This window comes from Hordeum vulgare, chromosome 3H (assembly GCF_904849725.1).
Source record: "Hordeum vulgare subsp. vulgare chromosome 3H, MorexV3_pseudomolecules_assembly, whole genome shotgun sequence".
Taxonomy (NCBI): Eukaryota; Viridiplantae; Streptophyta; class Magnoliopsida; order Poales; family Poaceae; genus Hordeum; species Hordeum vulgare.
The window spans coordinates 318,401,627-318,411,892 of NC_058520.1; positions in this window are offsets into that span (position 1 = coordinate 318,401,627).

Below are 10,266 nucleotides of genomic sequence, written 5' to 3' on the forward strand. Positions count from 1 at the left end.
TGTCGGGCAAGCCTCAGGGCCCCTCCTCTCTCGCGCTAGAGCTCCCGCGACGCATGCCCGCGCGCTCTAGAACCAGCCAAGATTGCGCGGCCATGAATGCACGACTCTCCTATCTCTCTCTCTGCAGCAAATGGTTCGGGCGGTCCAATACCACGTCCTGAGACCGTGGTTTCAACCCCAACCTCTCTCTGCACCCCCATGCACGCCACGGTGCGTCACCGGCACTCCCGAATCTGCTCACCGTTGCGGGCCTATAAATAGCCCTCCCCCTCGCTCTAGCAGCCCTCAGATAACTTCGCCACGATCACTAGTAGCAGGAAGCTTTCCCCCTCAGATAGCTCCAGCAGCAGCTCAGGCCCCTCCGCCTCGGAGCTCCGGTCGATCTCCGGCTACATGACGGCTCCTGCGCCACTCGACCCACGAAACTGACCCCCTTGATCCCAGGAAGCTTTCCCCCAACTTGCCCGAGCTTTTCCGTGTCTCTAGCCACCCCCTCGACCACCTCCCGAAACTCCTTCGCCACGGCCTCCTCATCGCCGGCGAACCCCTGCCTCCCCGTCGTTGTTTCAACCACCAGCAGGTAGGCGACGGTTAGGCAAACCCGTTCCCGTGTTCGTTGGAGCATGAGCGCGTCGGCAACTTCCTCGGCGTCCTCCTCCTCCTCTCTGGCCGGAGGTAGGAGACGACCCCGACAAGTGTGTCCCACCTGTCGGTGGCCCAGCCTCCTCCCCCGCGCTGGCATCGGCCACTGAACGCAGGGCCCCGCGCATCAGGTTCAAACCTGACGGCGCGCGTGCCTAGGCAGGCTGTCGGCTGGCCATGGGCCAACCCAGCTCGGGGCCGAGCCAGGCCAGGAGCTAGTCGGTTTTTCTTTTATTTTTAAACCCTAGTTTCTAAGATTTTTATAAAAACATTTAACCATTGTGAAAATATAATTCTCCCTTTGTTATTCTTCTAAAAATGTGTAGTATTTAATGATATGCTTAGGTGAATTTTTCCAGCAACTGTTCTATTTTATATTAATAAAAAGGACTAAAATGGAATAGTTTTGCTTCTGCTTGGTTGTTTTCAAAAATATTCCTTCAAAGAAAACTAAGGAAAATATTTTTTAAATGTATCTTAGATTTATCAGAAATAGGGAACATTTTTCATATGACTTTCTGGACTGTTTATTTGTGAGCTATTTCTTATTTATTATTTTATCGACGATAGAAAATCCGTGTGACGAGGGAATCGGAGCGGAAGACCTCGAAGACCCCGGATACTTAGCTGACCAAGGCAAGCAGCCCTTTGACCATGACTGAGCATATGTTACTTTGCATGTTAAATAGCAAGTATTCCCGTTGCATATGATCATAACTGCCGGTAATCATTTGATATGATTTTACCGAAGGCTCCCCCGGAGCACATGCATTGAGCTTGACCCTACCCCTTGAGGGTCATGCTAATACCATGTTGACAAGTAAAGATAGCAGTAGTATTATCATAAGCATGATGTTGTCACAAAGCAAGAGTTTATGAAAACCCCGTCGGGTGCCACTAATGCCGGAGGGTGATGATGAGTTAGGTGGTCACTTTCGTTTAAGTGATGCACCCGGTATTTGTGTGAGTAAGGTTTCGGAAATGGGATTAGATTTATGATGTGTCGACCGTCCCAACCTTACCACTACGACCACGTTACCCCTTATGGGATGGGGCTATGTTAATTACTCTGGTCGGTGCTAGCAAAGAGCCACGTTACTAGTGGCGGGAGTGATGTGTGGTCACTCTCGTGATGGGGTCGTGTCTGGTAGGACGACTATGCCATTTTTATGAGTTCCAGTGACAACGTTGGTCCCCGCATGGTTGGTACTGTCCAGAGTTGGTGCTCGTAAGACGTACAACATGTGGGCTGGGTACCAATCGAATGGACCTGTTTGTCTAGTATCGTCACGGGAAAGGCATTGATTGGGTACTTACCTCGGGTATGTGATATACCACAAGTCGTGTATGACATGGAAGTTTCCCGGATCTCATGGGTCCAGTGTACTACCTCTGCAGAGTGTAAACTATTCGAATAGCCGTGTCCACGGTCAAGGACAGTTGGGAAATCCTGCTTAAACTACGTCCTTATATTTCTGAATAAACCAAGTGTGCGTGAGTGTGTGTGTGTGTGTGTGATGAGAAAGGTGTTGCTATGATAGCAACAATATGACCAAGTTTGGTGACTTGGCATATAGGGTGAACCCTGATGGTTCAGCCCTCGGCAGATATATTGATATCTGTAACCTGTTCTTCAAGAGTAATTCTTTAACTTGATGCATATTCATGATCATTCTACCCAGATGAGTGACACTAGTAATGCATCATATTGTTATCCTTCACTTTCGTTGATTATATCGTGGGCTGTTTGCGAGTACATTCAAAGTACTCATTGGCTTGCCACTGGTTATGTTATTGACCAGACATGGAAGGACCGGAGTTTAGAGACGAGTACGTCTTCAGAGACACCCGTGCGAACTAGGACGCTTCCGAGTCAGAATGCCTGTCGGTCTAGGCTTGATGGCATGGGCACCCACTTAGCCCCTTTGTTTTCCGCTATTAGTGTACACGTGTGATTTGGCCTTAGGCCCTATCTTGTGAACTTGACCCTTTGGTCACGTGTTGTAATAATCTGTACTTGGATGTAAGAATCTTTATTCAGTATCTGTGTTCGGTGAGCATTGATCTCTGGGATCACAGAGCACGGCGATTCTCGACTAGTAAGTCAGGGTCCCCACAGAGCTGGTATCAGAGCCATCCTTACTATTGGAAGCCTTAGGTAGCATGGGCAATAGCCGAAACAACTAGTGCACATAGATTGACCCGAGAACCGCACCCACTAAATATTTCTAACCCTCTCCTCTACACCTTGTAGATGGCCGCTGTACCCGAGATGCTTCTGGAAACATGCTTTCCTCCGCTTTTGAGTGATAGCCTCGAGAAGTGTCAAGTGCGTCCCACGCCCGTCTTTCTCTACCACGAACACTTGGTCAATGCCGACACCAAGGAGTATCATGTGGACGTGATAGTGAAGGCTAACGACTCCCCAACTAGCTGGTTCTTTGAAGGGCCATAGATGGAGGATCTGATGTTGGCCATGGAGACAGCGGCACAAGAGGCACTCGTGCGACTCCGCGACATCCTTCCTGAGTTGGCGGATGAGCCAGCTACTCGTCACCTACCTTTTGTTAAGGATAAGGTAAACGAGAGTTGGACACTCAACCCCTCATCCGAGGACGGGATGCCATTGAGGTTTCAGACCTACTTCAGCCTCTCCTCAGACACCTTGACGCATCTTTTGATCAAGGAGTCAACTAGGATCCGCCAAGAGCTGCACCAAGTTAAGGACCTACTTCATATGGAGAAGATGAAGAACTGCAAGGTGAAGAAAGAAGGGGCACCCGTAATATCACCTGGCTTTGCTTTCCGAGGAAGAATACCCCCACTTCAGGTTGTTCCTCTTTAGAGTCGTCGTTTAACCGCAGACGAGTACACCGAGCTCTTCGCTACCTCACCAACCAAGAGACGTCATGATGGTCTGCTTCCTTCTCCTACTCCCTCGAGGAAGGGAAGCACTAATGAAGATGAAGACAGAGAGGATAATGAAGACGAAGATCCCATAGAGCCGGCTTATGAGACCGCGCAGTCGATCGCTTAGCAGCGTAGGATGTACCGAACGTAGGAGTTCTTGTATCAGCATTTTATGACCCGGATGTTGTGTGAACCTGTTGGATGCAAGTTGCATTCTGCCTTAAGCAGCTTGTGAGCGACTACATCACTTGTTTTAAATTAATGCAGTAGTTCTTTTCAAAACCTTTTTCATAAAACCTTGCACACTAGCACAACACCAGGCCCCCTCTTTACTAGAACATCATCCCTTTCAAGTGCAACCAGTTCGGCAAAATTGACCTGTCTACTCCCCTGATAGGATGGTGAATGCAACTCGCAACAGCACTTTCGGCAACCTCGGCTCTGCCTCTTGAGGACAGCAGCAGGGAACCGGAGGGGAAGCTCAAGCTGGAGATCACCATGTGCAGCAAGACGATGTTCAACCGTCGCCGCCTCCCCCTGAAAGCTTGACCATGGCTTAGTTCCTTCAAGCTCTTCGGGAGGAGCGTCAAGCCAACAATGCCGCTATCCGGCAACTGACTCAAAATTTGGTAAACCACCCGCCGCAGAACAGGAATGGCAACAGTCGCTCAACTCTCTCTGAGTTTATGCGGACTACGCCACCCATATTCACGGAGATGAATGGGCCCTTGGATGCCGATGACCGGATCTACACTATTGAAGACCTTCTCGCGCTGGTCAAGTGCACTGACGACAACGAGAAAGTCCTCTATGCAACCCACTGTCTCGGAGGCATGGCCAGAGCCTGGTGGGATGGATTTCAGATCATGCGAGCCGGGCAAGTCATCACTTGGGCCGTGTTCAAGGATGGATTCCGCGCCGCTCACATTCCTCCGAGAATGATGACCATTAAGAAGCAGGAATTCCGAGCCTTAAGGCTAGGCAGTGGATCAGTCAAGGAGTATTTGCAGAAGTTCAACCTTCTATCAAGGTATGCACCTGAAGATGTCAGCACTGAGGCTGCCAAAGTGGAGCGATTTATGGAAGGACTGCAGCAGTCACTCCAGTATTAGCTGGATGGTTGTGAATGTCGGACCTTCACTGACCTGGTTAATAAGGCTCTTATGTTGGAAGACAAGCGTCGTGCAATGGACAACACCCATAAGCACAAGCTAATGGGTAGTGGAGGACCGATTAGCTCGAAACCACGACTATGGCAGTCAGCCCCAGCAAGACCCAACTATCAGGAGCAGCAGTAGAAGCATCCAACATTTCGCCAGAATTACCAACCTCAGCAAGTCAGCGTCAAGCCAGCAAACACTCCGCCAAACAACAGTGGAGGCAAGACCAACCCTCCAGCGCAAGTTACCTGTTTCGGGTGTGGACAACCAGGGCACTATTCTAGGTAGTGCCCCAATAAGAAACCCGATGCTCCGCACCCCAATGCGCCAAATCCAGGCCACGGAGCACGAGGCAGGAACCAGGCTCCCCACAATCAGCAGTATCACAGCAAGGGGCGAATTAATCATATTTTCGCAGGTGAGGCACAGGAAGACCCAGACTGAATTCTGGGTACGTTCCTCGTCAACTCTACCCCAGCAACAATATTGTTTGATTGTGGTGCTTTGCACTCCTTTGTTACGCAAAAGTTTGCGGAAAAGTGTGGTCTAGAACCTACCTTGCTTCATGGGCATATGGCAATTCAAACCCTGGGAGCAGTTTTGAGCACCAACCTAGGGTGTAGGAAGGTCGGGATAGATATCAATGGGAGGAGCTTCTCAGCGGATCTCATTGTGCTTAAGTCGCAAGGCCTAGAGGTAATCCTCAGTATGAACTGGTTGGCCAAGCATCAGAGTATCTTGGACTTTGCTAACAGGGCCATTACCATGACAAGTGACCAAGGGGTCAAAGTCAAGTATGTCTCTGAGCGAGTACCCACTCGAGTGTCATGAGTTAACAGCCTATCAGAGGAAGGACTCGACCGAGTGCCAATAGTCTGTGAATACCCGGACGTCTTTCCTGATGAGCTACCAGGGATGCCTTGTCACCGAGACATCGAGTTCATCATAGAACTCATGCCATGATCAAGGCCTATTTATAAGAAGCCTTACAGGATGGGATCTGAAGAGCTAGCGGAGTTGAAGAAGCAACTGGATGAGCAACTTAGGAAAGGGTTTATTCGTCCCAGTGCGTCACCTTGGGGATCACATGTTCTCTTCGTGTCCAAGAAGGATGGGACAATCCGACTTTGCGTCGATTACCGTTCTCTCAATGAGATCACGATCAAGAACAAGTATCCACTCCCCAAAATTGCAGACTTGTTCGACCAAATGAATAGAGCAAAGGTATTCTCCAAGATCGACCTCCGATCTGGATATTACCAACTAAAGATTCGACCCGAAGACATCCCGAAGACGTCATTTGTCACCCGGTACAGTCTGTACGAATGCACTGTGATGTCCTTTGGATTGACGAATGCCGCAGCTTACTTCATGTACCTCATGAATAAGGTCTTCATGGAATATCTGGACAAGTTTTTCGTCGTATTCATTGACGACATATTAATCTTTTCCAAATCTGAAGAAGAGCATGAGCAACACTTGAGGCTAGTATTGGAAAAGCTTCGAGAGCACTAACTGTATGCCAAGTTCAGCAAATGCCAGTTTTGGCTGAACGAAGTTGGATTCCTTGGTCATACCATGACAGCAAGTGGATTGGCAGTTGATCCCTCTAAGATTACCACGGTAACCAATCGGGAATCGCTAATTGACATGAAGGAAGTCAGGAGCTTCCTCGGACTCGCAGGATATTACCGCAAGTTCGTAGAAGGATTCTCCCGCATCGGCAACCTATGACTCAGCTCTTGAAGAAAGGCAAGAAGTTCGAATGGACGCCGGAGTGTGAGGCAAGCTTCCAAGAGTTCAAGAAGAGGTTAACCACCGCCCCGGTATTGGCCACTCCAGATATCAGCAAGGAGTTCGTGATATATTGTGATGCCTCAAGGACCGGGCTAGGTGGGGTTTTAATGCAGGATGGCAGGGTCGTAGCATACTTGTCATGGCAACTGCGCCCGCATGAGGAAAATTATGCCACCCATGATCTCGAGTTGGCAGCAGTAGTGCATGCCCTGAAGACATGGCGACATTACCTTTTGGGGAAGCAATGTGAAATATACACCGACCACATGAGTTTGAAGTATATCTTCACCCAAAGGGAATTGAATATGAGGCAACGGAGATGGTTGGAGTTAATCAAAGACTACGACCTCAGCATTCAATATCACCCCGGTAAGGCGAATGTAGTGGCTGATGCCTTGAGTCGGAAGAACAGCACCTTAAACGTCATTCTTAAGGAAAGGCAGCCCGCCTTATATGAAGAATTGGAGAACTTCGGATTGGAACTGGTGGAACTAGGATTCCTAGATAACCTCGAAGTCAAGCCAACACTAGAAGACGGTATCAAGGGAGCCTAGAAGGGTTCCAAGAGCATCGAAGGTATCAAGAAGAAGATTCCAGAAGGCGAGGCCCCAGGATTCTTGGAGGATGATCGAGGAGTGGTGTGGTTTGGGAAACGTTTATGCGTACCCAACAAGGCTGAACTCAAGGAACTCATCCTACGGGAAGCTCATGATACACCCTACTCCATTCACCTCGGTGGTACCAAGATGTAGCAAGATCTCCGAGAAAGATTCTGGTGGCACGACATGAAGAGGGAAATCGCGTCGTATGTGGCCAAGTGCATTGTGTGTCAGCAAGTTAAGGCTGAGCATTAGTGACCCACAGGAGTGCTACAACCTCTCCAGGTGCCGGAATGGAAGTGGGACAAGGTAGGGATGGATTTCATTACCGACCTACCACGGTCTAGCAAGGGCCATAACTTGATATGGGTTGTTGTCGACCATTTGAACAAAGTGGCCCATTTCATCCCTGTCAACACCACTTATGATGGGAACAAGTTGGCTAGTCTCTTTATCGATCGCATAGTAAGCCTTCATGGAGTTCCCAAGGATATTGTATCTGACTGAGGCACGCAGTTCACCTCAAGGTTTTGGAGGAAACTTCAGGAAGCCCTGGGTACCAAGCTCTCTTTCAGCACCGCCTTCCACCAGGAGATGGGAGGACAGACGAAAAGGGTGAATCAGATACTCGAAGATATGCTCCGCGCATGCGTCCTAGTGCACGAAGCCAAATGGGAAGACTGTCTGCCATTTGCTGAGTTTTCATACAACAACAGCTACCAGTCCAGTCTCCAGATGGCCCCGTTCGAAGTGTTGTACGGACGGGAAATGCCGCACCTCGCTCAACTGGTCAGAAACCATAGACGGGCTAATTTTCGGACCAGAAGTTTTGCACCGGGCTGAAGAGAAGGTGCAACTAGTCCGGGAAAATATGAAAGCAGCCAAGCCGCGACAAAAGAGTTATGCGGACTCTCGCCACAGGAATGTGGAGTTCATTCCCGGAGATCTGGTGTACCTCCGTGTCACACCTCTCAAGGGAACCAAGCATTTCCACGTGAAGGGGAAACTCGCTCCAAGGTTCATTGGGCCATTTAAGATCACTTTAAGGCGTGGAGAGGTCTCTTATCAGTTGGAGTTACCTCCGGAACTTTCGGGTGTGCACAACGTTTTCCACGTGTCACAGATTTGGAAGTGTCTCCAAATGCCGAGTCGTTTTGATCCTTACAAGGACATTGATCACTGGGCCATTGACCTTTAGTCTGATCTCACCTACCGCGAGAGGCCAATCCGCATTCTGGATGAAGCAGAGCGATGCACCCGAAGCCGCACCATCAAGTATTTCAAGGTTCAATGGAGCAACCACACCGAAGCCGAAGCTACATGGGAGCGTGAAGACTATCTCCGATCTGAGTTTCCAGACCTTATTAGCACCTAGCTTAGGAATCTCGGGGACGAGATTCTTGTAAGGGGGATAGGTCTGTCACACCCTGTTTTTGCTATCACTTGTCTATGTTGTAAAATTATGAGCTTGTTAAAACTTTTTCAAAACTAATGTTGTGAGTGCCATGATTGACATTGTATGCTTGTATGCTTGATCATGTGAGGATTTAAAACCCTAAATTCCTTGGTATTATACTGATTTCCAAAAACCTTTGCTTATTGCTGACAAAGTAAAATCACCTTGAGTTGCACTACATGTCCTTGATAGCAAGCAGTGCTTCTACTCATATTTGGTGGTCTGATTTTTACCTATCTTTATATTTCAAGACCACAAAAATAATTATTTTTGTGATTATTTTCCTAATTAAGTAACTTGTCCATTTCTAAGGTTGGAATTGGTATTCCGACATGGAAAAATACTTTTCTGCTTTGGAAAAATATGATTAATCTTAGAGATGATCAGAATGACATATATTTTCAATACATAGGATTTTAAACCCCATTTTATGTTCTATTTATTGATTAAAACTATATAAGCTATTTCTGTCTGTTTTGGCATTTTGAAATATTTCCAAAGGAAATATTCTCAATAAATTCCTAGAAAATTCCAGTGGTATCCCTAAGCCTTGTTTGGTGTCCACGTAAAGTTTCACCTTGATCAAAGATGGAGAAGGACCCCAAATAACCCAAAAACCCTGTCTGTCCAGAATCAAGTTAGAGTAACTCTACATAGCAAAGTTTGTCCATTGAGGCTAGAACTTTGCAGGAGTGCCTAATACCTCAAATGAGGGTTCCACACCCAAAATGGGATTTGTGGGACTTAGTTTGCCCACACTCCTTTTGGAAGGAACAAATCTGGTCATATTGGAGTGTGACAGACTAAAATTTGGTGGAACTCCATGGTTTACCACCAAAACCAAACCTGTTATGTCTCAGCACCAGTGGTGGGGTGCAACCCCCTAAACCTAGTGTCGAACACCTTCTGAAAGAGAGGAAAAAGGCACCTTAGCCACAGCTAAACCAAACTCCTTTGCTTCAAACTCTTAGATTAAGTGGCCAACACCGGTATCTAACCCCAGTCAACTGGCCCCTCACTGGTTTAAAGTGGAAAGGCCAAAACCCCCAATTTAGACCTTAGTTCATGACTGACAGCAATAGTATTTCTTGCCCCCTATGACCAGTCGAAGTTCCCACTAAAACCAAACGGCTAGCCACAGCCCCAGCAAGTGCCAGGACATGCTAGACACATCCAAAGTGCCTCAGAGTGCACCAGCATGCTGTGGCATGCCAAAACTGCGCTCTAGGCGCGCTAGAGGGAGTCACTGAGGCGGGGGCGATGCCCTCGGCCAGTTCCAGCCTCCCCCGAGATGTCCAACCTCTTCCCCGACAACCCCTCTGCGTTGGGCAAGCCTCGGGGCCCCTCCTCTCTCGCACTAGAGCTCTCGCGACATGTGCCCGCGCGCTCCAGAACCGGCCATTGTTGCGCGGCCACGAATGCACGACTCTCCTCTCTCTCTCTCTGAAGCAGATGGTTCGGGTGGTCCAATACCACGTCCTGAGACCGTGGTTTCAACCCCAACCTCTCTCTGCACCCCCATGCGCCCCACGGTGAGTCACCGGCGCTCCCGAATCTGCTCACTGTCGCGGGCCTATAAATAGCCCTCCCCCTCGCTCCAGAACCCCTCAGATAACTTCGACACGATCACTAGTACCTCCCTAGCCACCCCACCAAACCAGCAGATCCCCGGTGCTCGAAATCGACCGAGGCCCCTCCGCCT